At 42.7% G+C, this 12,547-nt stretch overlaps 1 protein-coding gene and 1 long non-coding RNA gene across 10 annotated transcripts in view; both read right to left on the reverse strand.

The window, feature by feature from the left end:
• Positions 1-12,547, reverse strand: part of LOC135245094 (sodium/calcium exchanger 1-like) — a 144,479-nt gene that overhangs the window by 63,624 nt on the left and 68,308 nt on the right. The gene's annotated exons all lie outside the window — the stretch shown is intronic.
• On the reverse strand, positions 1,132-8,766 carry LOC135245134 (uncharacterized). Its single transcript, XR_010327160.1, has 2 exons — positions 3,210-8,766; positions 1,132-2,437 (listed from the first exon to the last, which is right to left on the reverse strand). It is a non-coding gene; the product is annotated as an uncharacterized LOC135245134 (long non-coding RNA).

The following is a 12,547-nucleotide window of genomic DNA, read 5'->3' on the forward strand; positions in this document are numbered from 1 at the left end:
ACGGTTTTTGGAGTAAAAGAGCATATGGCAGCTTCTCTCACATTTTTTCACCAGACATCCAACACCTACCCAGCCAGAGAGATCGAGAGAAAAAGAAAGAGAGGGAGAGAGAGAAAGAGAGAGATACTACAGAATTTGCAAATGCCCAAAGCTGCTGATGGGATTTCAGGCAGTGAGCCATTCCTTTGAACAATGGAGAAAGACAAAAAAAAGGACAGTCACACAAAAAAAAGCCTAGACACATTATTACAGCAGCTTTCATGACTGGACTTCAATTTCTGCATATCAATGTGTATATATACAGTATGTATGTCCAGGACTACTGTATATGTCCTAGTTAAATCTTGGTAAAAAAAAAACCTTTGACTTCCACTATGGCACCTGGATAACATGTTATTAAAGGACAACCCCTATGGACTGGGTCAGCTTAGACCCCGCTGCTCTCAGCTCCCAGTATTACTGATAAAGCCGCATTTGGCAGAATGTTACATTTAAAAAAAAAAAAAGAAAAATACATGAAATGTATAAAAGAGCAGAATATTGAAAGTTTGCAAAAAAAAAAAAAAAAACTTCCCCTGGCATTTGAAGTGTTTATTAACGAGTGAGAGGGAAAAGCAATTAAGGAACGGGAATAATTGCAAGTTGTGATTAAATGGGGATTTTTAGCAGCGCTGAGCACTTAAATTGGTACCCAGGGCTGTGCTTTTAAATATCTTCTGTTTACCACAGAAGTGTCATTTGGCTGAATGCAGTACATGAAACATGGGGGTTTAAATTAAATTGCGTTTTTCTCGGAACTAAAAAAATTATGCACATTATTTGAAAAGAAAACCGAGTGCTTATTTGGAAACAAAGGCTACACAAACAGAGTTTGATTTATGCCACCATATTTGGGGGAATGGGTCATGTACATTTAATTAATCAATAAATAAAAATATAAGCATTTTTATAATCACAACTGCCTACATAATGATACAACCATTCGTGTTGTGGTACATTTTCTATTTTCTGTTTCTATTCCAAATATATACCTAGATGTGTACATGTAGACAATAAGAAAGATCATTTTCTATGTTTATGAAGGGAAGTGTAGTCTCATTTTGGCCCCACAAAGCCCCCCCCATAACTTTACTGCACAAATACACAAATGCGCACACGCGCACACAAATAAACATACGCCACACTGAGATAGATTGGCGACCTGTCCAGGGTGTATTCCTGCCTCTCACAATGCATGCCGGGATAGGCTCCAGCATCTCCTATGACCCTAACGGAACAGTGGGTATAGATGGATGGAAATACACACATACGTGCTCGCACACACAAACACACACATGCACGCACGTACACACACACAGACTAACTCACATACGCATACATGCGCACGCTCACGCTCACACAGCGCTACAACTCATGCTCAAGTTTTTCTTAATTCTTCCCTTTTCTGCGCTGTTTTGGTTCTGGTGTTCATTAGAGCTCCTTCGCCACGTGTGAATCCCAAACAGCTGCTACTGCTGCTCCATGACACACGGCAAGACCATCGTGCTGAAGTCAGCTCCTGGAGGACAACGCGCATTTTAACGGAATCAACCGCTCTTGACCACGGGGGAAGGGCTGGGGCATGTGTGAGTGTGTGGAAGGGGGGGGCGTTCTTCATCATGCTCGAACCATGGTGGGCTGTCCATCGCATTTTAAAGTGGCCCCTTAAAAACCAGCAAAGTGGTAACAGAAAACAATGAAAAATATTTTGCTAAAACATGTCAGGATATACTGTGCGATAAATGTTCCACATGCCAAATTTTTGGCATTAGTCTTACCAAAATGAAACGTATTCCAATATATTGTAAATAGATAGTGACAACGATATTTTTCAAAAACATATTGCAATATCTGAAAGTGAAGATTTTATTTTCCCATATATTGTAAAGTGATGCAGTACATATACTGCTGCATCATATTTTATTTCAATATATTGCAATATATGTTATTTGGTCCGCACTGTGTCTTTAAGGAAAAAGGCTGTTGTAGGGTCGGCACAGATAACACATATGAATGAACACACAAAGCAGGGCAGGCATGGTCAACAGCACCATGGGAAAACACTTTAAAAAACCATTAAAAACAACCGGTGCTTGGGGAATATTCTAGATTGCGGACAGCTGCGACTGTTCCAGAATCTATTCTTCTCCAGCTGCACTCCCTCCCCTCTCTCTTTTTTAAAGCAGCGTGAGGAACAAATGAATGAATGAACACTGATTTCTCATTGATCCGCACTGCGGCCAGAAGCAGGGCCGATGTCAAGGCAGCAACCGAACAGAAAAAGGTATTTCCTTTTGGCAGAATCACTATCGTTATGGAGAGTAGTGGCCTCTCCGCAGGTGCAGTCATCCATTTTGGCTCCTGGAGTCCATTTTGGCTCCAGGATTCTGGGTTGAAACTGAGGGGGAATAAATATGTGCCTCATACGGGCTGCAATTTCACCCCCCTATGGCAGAGTTGTGTCAAACTAAATTCCCCGAGGGCCACAGTGTCTGTGGGTTTTTCTAGTTTCCTTTCAATCAGTTGCCAATTAAGGCCTTGAAGGCAAGGTGTGTGGATTCATTCATTTAATGGCTTAAATGAACCACTGGTGCCGAAAACACCCTGAAAACCAGCAGACACTGCGACCGTCCAGGGCTGGAGTTAGACAACTCTGCCCTGCAAATTCAGAATATATTATATATATCCTTGACTGGCCTCCCATCATAAGTGATGCACACTGTGGCACATGTTGACCCCACATAAACCCAACAAGCCTCAAATAAACACATTTGAGGTTGCAATTCAGTTCAGTCAATGACAATTTAAAAAAATTCAGATTTACTTTTCTAACATTTAAGAATTCAACAGAAGCTCTTACCGGCAATTAATTACACAGCTTTTAAATAAAATCCACTTATACAGCTTGATCTGTTAATGAAGCAATTTAGGTACCTTGTTTGGGGGTACAACAGCAGTGCTCCACTTGGGAAATAAACCTGCAATCTTACAATTTACAAGCCCAGATTCCCAACCATTAAACTACACTGCAATAGATCAGCGAAAAACAATTCTTCCATTGTACACAAAACTGTAAACTAGTCAAACCATGAATAACTATACCAAGCAGAATATTCTCATTAAAGAATGAGAATAGAAGAAGTAAAGAAGTAAAGAAACTGAGTAATTACCTCTCCTTTCTCATCTTTCACTTCAGTCGTCGGTTCAACTAATAAAAGCTTGTGAAGAAACGAAAAGAAAGACGCATCTCGTTTAAATTTGTTCCTCAAAATAAAATGCAGAGCTGAGCGTGTCTGACTAGCAGCTGGTGTGTAATTATCAAAAGGCCATCATCATTGACAAGATAAACCTTGTTCCGCTTCACTTGGTTTTTCTTTAAACATCAAGAGCATTTTAAAAGAAATGCGTCGTATTCAAAAGTAAAGGATATCTTATAGAACTGAGGGGGTTTTTCACAAGAAATCCATTCATTTTACTGAACAAGGCACAAATCTATAAACGCTGGCATGATTTACTAACCTTCGCTAACCGTAACCGTACTGCGCACTAGAAAGATTCTGGTGAAAAGGAAGATTGAGGCAGTGTGCTGTACATGTTCAAGTCAAAAAGATCTGGCGTAAAATGCGTTACCTGCAGCAGACGGCTAAATCAACTCAGCCCTACCGACTGAATAATTGACAGCCACCTTGCTGACTGCCATGCTATGCCAAGCTAGAAAGCGATGTTCATCATCTGGGGATAAAATTTCATTTTTATTTTATTTTAACAGAAAAAATATAAAGGAACATGCACAAGATAAGCCGCTTCTCGGGTGACCAGTTTTATTTGTGTTGGACAGAAAATATGAACAGCCATGCTTATGATAACCAAGGCATCACTATGGATACCAAGTGGACAAAAGGGAGATTAATCAGGAATGAGATATTTCTCTCTCCAGGGTCAAAAGTGAAACATTTTGCATGATGTACAAAAGAGGTTTCCAAACTTTCCGAGCCCACAACCCACTTCATGAGCAAATGCTCTTCCTGTGACCCAGATCTCTTATTAAAATGGAGCTTAACATCTGTTCAAACATGATTTTTTCCCCCCATTTGTCAAATCAACTTTGTTTTTGTGTTTTTTTTTTAGCATATGCTAAGCTCATGTAATGCTTGATATAGTCATCCCATGAACCACCCTAAAACCTCAGGTCTGAGAACACAGGTATAAGACTGTTAGACCGTGTCCAAGGCAACAGACAACTCATCAACCAAGCCCGCGTATCTGTCGCAAGTAAAAATTAAAAAACGGCAAGACGTTCTACCAAAGTGAGTAAAATGAGAGATTTAACCTACACAAAGAAGGCCAAATCCTCAGTCTTATCTGCAGCGTGTCCCACAAATCGCAAACACCATTAGGCAAATTAATGAAAAATACGTTCTGAGCAAATCCGGCAAATCCACCAATTTCTGAAATGCAAGAAGGAGAGAAATTCCATGTTTTTGTAATCCTGATAAGAACCCGAACTGAATAATAAATGAAGTTCTACAGAAAGGAGGGGATGAGCACTGTGTAGCATTCAGTGTTATCCGAAGATAAGAGGGTGCGCTCAGCATATCATTCTTGGTCTTCCTCAGGTGCGATATGGGAACAACACTTGTATCAGGGCAGGTTTGTGTGGGGAAATGATCTCACGCAGATACCCTGCAACGATGTTATGGTAGTGTTGCCAGATTTAGAATCTTCTCAAAACCTGACAACATACACTGCTGGTAGTGCAATCGTATTTTGGAGCCGTACAATGGGTCGTAGGAATGGATCACAGACTGAGGGTGGTTCAGATGCGAATTCACTAAAAACTAATGGCTAATTTAAAAAAAATCAATTTCCTCAGCCCGCACATTCTATTGTTCAGTCGGGCCCACAAACCAGACCGGTACAAATAATTTCAAAGCCGGATATTCCGATCAGAAACCAACCCTAAATGATGCAACGCCGCTGAATAAATGGAAACCCCACCGCTAAGAGAGATCAGGGACGGGACGGCCGACTGCGTTAGCATGTATAGCATGTAGCGCGCCGCGGGATCGATCCTTCCCTGCTCAGCACTCTGCAATCGGTAAATGAAAGCCTGATGCTCTCCCTGGGGTGGAGCTGACAAAGTCTCTCGATGTAATTTATTGGCCATTCACAAAAGCCATGAATATTCAATGACATTATTGGAGATTGAACGGAATTGAATGAACTGAACACGCTCTGTACACACTCCCTGTACACCACTAGTCAAGCAGGCCACCACATAAAGACAGAAAATCACACTCACACTGACTAAAGTCTTTTGACCCAAATATGAACCTTTCCTTACCTCCAAACTCCCAGTTTTGCATTTTGGATGTAGCAGCATACTACATATTTTAAGCCTTGAGTGAAAATTCTATGAGGGGGGGAAAAAAATGTACTGTGGTAAAAATTGTGACAGGGTGGTGTTTTCTTCTTTGAATTTTAATTGCAGAATTGTGTCAAACGTGCACAGCGTGTGCCAGTCAATGATTCCAATTAAGTACTCAACTGCTGAAATTCAGCAAACACTGCAGCTCTCCAGCTTTTGAATCTCAGATCCCTGTTTTAAACCGATAATCTGCATGAATGGTATAGTGCATTGTTTGATGAGCAGGTTTTCTGATCAAGCAGAGGCAATTATGACAAATTGGTTCTGACTGCTAATGTACATATTTAATGAAAGCACACAATTAAAAACTGGGTAACAAACAAGAGATTCTTTGAGAGCAAAGTAGTTTCTGTCATTGAAAGAGAGAAATGAGCCTGGTATTTCTGGGCAAACATACAGTACAGCTTATGTGGAAACTGCACCAACAGAGGTACACCGTCACCATAGAAACATTACAGGCAATCCCGAAACATAACATGACCCAAAACAAAGAAAGAACGAAAAGTTGCTGGCTAACTAGTGAATTATGTGGAAATCAACAGATTGACTCAGACAAGAGCACAGCCCACCTGAGCCACTCTGTCTTCAAAATCTAAACCACAGCACAGGCAGCAGTGTAGTGCAGCAATTAGGCAACTGGGCTTGAAATCCAGAGGTTGCCGTTTCGATTCCCAGATGGGGCACTGCTGTTGTACCCCGGATCAAGGGCATTTCAGATTAAATAGATTGTACGTTTTGAAGTATGAAGAATACTTGTACTGGGAGGAGGAAACACATTTGTAACTTCATCTTTTAGCGTCACCACAGATCCTACAGACGCACCAGACGCTCAGCTCCCGTGCTCCTTCCCTCCTCCTGCTGCTTTTCAACTACAGGAGGCTTCTGATTGGTCAAGGACGTTTTCTCTGTGATATTTCACAGAACAGACCACCCGTTTGCCACGGCATTGCCACACCACAGTACAGGAATGTTCCAGTTTCAACGATAGGGAGACATGACTCTGTGTCAAAGAGAGGGGTAAGTATCCGCTGGGGTAACAGAATCCCCAGTCCCCTAGCTTAAGGCAGCAGGCCCTGGCACACTCCATGTTGCAAGGAACACACTTCGCAGAACATGCCAGAATCTACAAGATGGCCAGAAAAGAGTCTCTATTATTATTCATCAGAGCTGCGATCCCTCAATGGACGCCATCTGTGCACAAATGTACATTTTTCACGATTCCTCGTTCGACGCGCACGCCAAATGTGCGCTTCAGACCTCGAAAATCCTGGCTCAGCCCACGCATCTGAGATGGCGGTGCATGTCAAAGACAGCCATTGGGCGTGCTTTACATTAGGCATTCTTCCCGTCGACTTCCTAAATGGAGAATCACCTGCCGTTTATTGGTCAAGGAGTCGATCTATAGTGGGTCAACCAAATTAGAAAGGAATCCACATTGCAAAGGCATGAACTTAAACGAACTTAAAACTTATGATGATTCTCTCATGCAGTGAATGCAAAATATAGTAACGCAGACAAACGTACAAACACAAACAACCCGAGGGGCTTGTGTGTGGGGGGCGGGGGGGCAGATGGGTCAGCCTTGAGACTCTGTACCCCCCAGGGAGGGCTTATGGAAAACCGCCATTTTTTATTTATTTCCCAGAAACCTCTGTGGACTCCTCTTTTCTGTTTATTGATTTTTTTTTTAACTCATGAGAAACGCAGCTGCAGTTGTTCAAGTGTGGCACATGTGAAAGATCGCCCCCTGGGGGTTTGGAGGATGCTTTTTCCAATGGCTTCATTTGATCAAAAGGAATGGCTCTTACACAGACCAAAAGGAGTAGAGAGCATCACTGTGAGTGATACTAAATAAGTAACTGCTTATAGTCTACTTTGTGGACTACAGGTCCCATGGGGCCTTGCTTCCCATTAGACCAACCAGCTGTTGCCACATGCTTGGGAATTTCTTCCACTAAAATAATCCTCAGTTTTCCATTGGCTCCCATACAAAATTTAATGACATTTTCACCATATACCTGTTTTTAAATCCTCAATCTATCAGTGTCTCCCATTAAGTTTTACTTATGAATTTTTCAAACTCCCCTATATTGGGGAACAAATATACAGCCTGGAAACCCTGAAGCCAACCACCATTCAACAGGGAAACATGATTTGGAATAACAGCTTCCATGGCAAGATGTACTGCAAGCTTCTATCTTTCAATTATCAGTCTTCAAGGGGGGCTGTTGTAAGTTTATGCACATATATTCAAGAACTTCAATTCCACATAGAAACTTTTTCAATATTAAAATGGCATGGCTGACTAATTATTCTCAGAACTCTAAATCAGAATCTAAAATCTGATATATCCAATAATTACACAGCAACACACTGTTTTCCTTTCTATTGAGTCATGCTTCGTGCTGTTGCTATGCAGTACAGTGCATCAATCACACTGGCAAAAAGTGTTGTTACATAACGCAAGGAAATAGTCATTTTCCTAGCTAAATACCTGAATGGATGGCAGTTTTTACAGCTGTTAATTAAAACTTCACAAACTAAAAAGATCTTGGTCTGTGTGTGTGATTTTGTTCCTTTTCAATCCAATCCAAAATAAATTTTAATCCATGAATGAGAGGAGGGTTGTTTTTTTTAATTTATCCATCTCACACAAATCTGCAGAGGTATTCTACTTCAAGGTTTAAATTATTCTATTCTCAGTGTAAAAACATACAGGCCCTTGTTGAGAGAAGACTTGATAGATATCCTCAGCTGGGACTCTCAGATTCTCATAAATATGTATCCAGCCGTAATCTGAGGACACGGAATCTTATCCTTCTGCATTTTCATTCTACGTTCTGAGCCTGTGTGTGTGTGTGTTTGTGTGTGTAGGCAGTGCCCCCTCTTCTCTGTGCCAGTGAGATAAGTATTTTTTGATCGATGTGCTAGGAAGGCGCTATGACAGAATAATGTCAAAAGACAACTTCACTGTCACCTTCAATAATCAACCACTGGAGGAAAAGCTGAAGCCGTGTAGGACTCCTTTTTATGAAATGTGCCTCTGTTTCCCTCTCTCCCCTCAACCACCCCCCTTCTCTCCCTCTCTCTCAAATTCATCCATGCTTTATTTGCATGACAACAGAACATGTATTGCAAAAGTGTAAAACTACACAGTGACATTAATATGCATTAATCTCTCTCCCTCTCACTCTCTCTCTCTCCCTCCCTCTGAATAGCTGAATCTGAAATACGTTTTTATAGACCTCCCTGTCCACAATCACCATTCATTTGATGCTGTGTGGAAAAATAAACAGACTGGGGATGGGACAGGCTGGGGTGGGGTGGGGTGGGGTTGGGGCGGGGGGGGGGGTTGTGGTCTGAAGGTCATGCGCCTGCTTTAATCTGAGAACGATGCAGGTATGACCCAAAATGAAGGCCCATCTGATATGTCCAGATGGCCTTCTGCCTTCTACAGTATTTTGAGGCCCCTCCCCTTTACGGAACACCAGGAAAGAAACCAACGAGGTGTTCTCTAGCTCAGTCCGTTTGGAAGCTGGGACCTTAACATCAAAACGAAAAAGACCACCTTCTGACAAATGGCCAAATATACATGTGCGCACATGTTTGAAAAGAGAGTGAATGCATGATGGGGCGAAGGTCTGCGGTAAAAAGGAAATTTTGATTTTGAACAGTCTATCGCCCGCGCTCCCCGCAGACTGAGGCTGCTGGACACACAGCGAGATACAGAATCATTTCACCCACTCACACAAAACAATCATCTTAAAATGCCAACTCCATTTACAGCCCCCTGAAAAGCTTCCTTTCACTCCAACAGAGGAAAATGAGCATGAATTTAATCTGGCCCCTTTCTAGGGCTATTCTTCTTTTTTTTTTTAACTGTTTGACAATTTCTTCTGAAGCCGTTCAGGAAAATTAAAAGCGTTTTGTCAAGCCCCGGCGAATGAAGTCGAACGGAGACTCTTATCCATTGTTCCATTGTTGCGAGTCCATTAAGCTCTGATTGAGTGACTGCCAATAACGGCACACCGAAAAGGAGCACTGATGTAATCCTGCCTCTTAAGAAAAACTGTCACAGCGCTAGGCACTTAGCACAATTTCAATTTGAGGGAGAGCAAACGCTGCTGCTGGTCGTTAATTGTGTTTCTGCTACAGCAGGGCCAGTGTGTGTGTGTGTGTGTGTGTATTTTAACCCATGGAGCATTAGTCCTCATGTTTTGCCGTAGATGCTCTCCTTCCTAAAGGATGATCAAGCCTTCCAATGAAAAAAATTCCAAAGAATCCCATTTACACGTAACTCAAGTACAAGTGCTGTGACTGGATAATTTTCTCCTCCACGCTGTCTGCACCGTTTCAAAATAAATGGAAAGTGGGACCATTACGTCCTCTCGCCATCTGAAAATGGAATATGGCAATACATTGAAAGTGCGGGTTATGCAGACTCCAATGCTGCTGTTTGCAAATTGCAACAGAAAACTTTTTCCTCAGGAATTTCGATTTGTAAGGTGGTTGCAGGTCAAATCCCAACTGTGGCAGTGCCGCTGCATTGCACCCTTTAGTAAAGAACAGCCTCAGACTGCTTTGGGGGGGAGATTCAGCTGTATAAACAGATAAAATGTGGGAATGTTAAGTTTCCCTCAGCAAGGCACAGAAACACTAATACCCTCACAAACATCCCCACAGCAGTTCAGCAGTCTGTCGATCCTGATATAAAAATAAAAAAAAGTCTGTCAAAAATATCCTTTACCCTTCCCCAACTTTGCAACTTTAAGAAGCGTGGTACTGATATAGGAGATACGTAAGGGCCTTACTGACCTGATCTGACCCCAGTCAGACATCTGAGACAGCCTTTTCCATTGATTAAGCACGAGATGATTGATTTTCCCCGGGAAGAGCGGCGTTGTATTTCTCCTGGAGAATTCCAGATGCTGCTGCACTTAGAGTGCCACAGAGAATACGGGCTAAACTGGCCAAACATGGCCCAGCATGGCCTAAGTGAGTTTACACTGGGTGTTTTCACAGTACCTCTATCCGTCTTCAGCCTTTTCCCCAGAACTCTATTAAATTAAACATCATGTGACCCGTTCCTCGTTGTTATTGAGAAGGTGAGTTAGGCCCCTTAAGAGGAATGGGGGGAGGAAACGTTTCCTTGTAATTAACCCTTTGAAGTGTAGGTGTTTTTGAATGCATTTTTTTCAAAATTCCAAGTCAGTGTTCTAGAACTCCACTGCTTTTGATTACCAGTAATGATAGTAACATCAGCAGTAGAAGGTTCAGTTAAGAACACTCCAATCACACATTCGTGATCTTACGCCTTAAAGGGTTAAAGAAAGAAATAAAAGACAAACGTATAATCAACCAAGGCTTCATTTCATTTGGTTACATTTTGCAGATGCACTCGCATTGGCACAGATACGCCCACACTTTACGACAAGATGCAGCGCCCTCTACAGCTCAGCGGGGCTCACTGCTGCACGCCGTTGCGCAAGCCGCCAGAAACCCGAACGCTTCCAGAACGAGTGGAAAACCTGTCGCAGTGCAGGAAACGAGAAAAGCACACACCCAGGGCTTCACTTAGAAACAGCATCTGTCCAAAAAGAGACTTTCCACACACGCAACAGTGCGCTCAGCACACAGTATAAAACTGTTCGGGGTTCATTTGAAAGTGCTGACGCAAGTCCAAGAGGAATAAAATCTACTCGATCGGTGTGGAGTCTACTCTGTTAGAGCACTGTTCGTTCTAATGGAGTACTTATCGCCCCTGTCGGATATAAACGCTGTTGGAGTCGATTTAACAGTGAAAATGTTTGCTGTGCAACTGCTGTCATTATAATCCACCCCCCCCCCCCGAGGGAGACATCTCAGCTGTCTGATGAGGTTTCCTGTCGTACACTACCAGGCAAAATAAAAGAAAGTTGCCCGGATCTCTCAGGACCTCCTGAACCTCAAATCTGGCCATAAGAAGCTTAAGGCATGGTTTTTCTGGTTACGGCTCTGCTCTGATGCACAGATAGGCTGCCCGGGCTGGCATCGAATCTGATTGGCCGGCAGCCCTGCATGGTGGTGTGCGACTGACTCTAGCGTCACCCAGAGAAAGAGACTTCGTTCAGTTCGGATGACATCACCTCATTACGTACTGGCGGCCCCTGCTGGTCTGCCTGTTAATCTGCAGGTGAAGAGTCCTCCTCAGACTCATGTCTGTGTGAGACAGACTCGCGAACTGTGGCGTGATGAGACCCGCCGGCTGACCTGGCGTGCATCACCGGGGCCCTGCGCCCTGCTTGCGGTTGAGCGTGCCGAAAAATACGACTGACTGGGCTTTCTGAACAGAGGAGGAAACAGGCAAAGCAAGGCGAAGAGCCTTAATGACAATAACCGGCCGGGGCCGGCCCGTCTGGACTCCTCACGCTAACGTTTCCGAAAGCGTTCCCAAGCTTTCGGTCGTTCCCGACGTTCCCGCCGCAGCGAGCGGCTGATGAATCTTTCACACGGAAATGCGTTTCGTTTGCTGGAGCTGGAAAGGTTTTCGGAGGAAAACGTCCTTAGCCCAGACGACGACGACGGAGGATGACAGGGAGGTGCTGAAAAGCAGACAGCCACGCGCAGCCAATACTTAGAATATAAAATAAATAAATTTTTTTACCTTTCAGACGGCAAATTTCTGTGGGCTATTTTAAAGGAAACATCTGAACAGAAAATGTTCAGTGTTAATTCAACACTAACAGTGTTTAAACAAGTCCACAAGGGATAAACTGTGCCGTACATGAAGTGATATGCCAATGCAAACAAACTGTATTAGTCATGTGTTTTTGATATTGTGCAATGTGGAATCATGATTGTATATTTGACAATAGTCTTCTTTTAAATGCAATTCACCAGGTTAAGTGACACATCTGCTCTTAATCATCTGATTAATGAAAGAAAGAAAAAAGGTGTCAGCCTATGTGTAAGAATTATAAAGATGATATGTCAAACCCATCAGTTTGTAACAATAAAGAGAGCACATCTGAAGCTAAAATGTTGTGTTTCATTGTTGATGGAATAAGTAGGAACACTAAGTGGGAACAACATAAAATGTTC

Source organism: Anguilla rostrata, chromosome 2 (genome assembly GCF_018555375.3).
Source record: "Anguilla rostrata isolate EN2019 chromosome 2, ASM1855537v3, whole genome shotgun sequence".
Taxonomy (NCBI): Eukaryota; Metazoa; Chordata; class Actinopteri; order Anguilliformes; family Anguillidae; genus Anguilla; species Anguilla rostrata.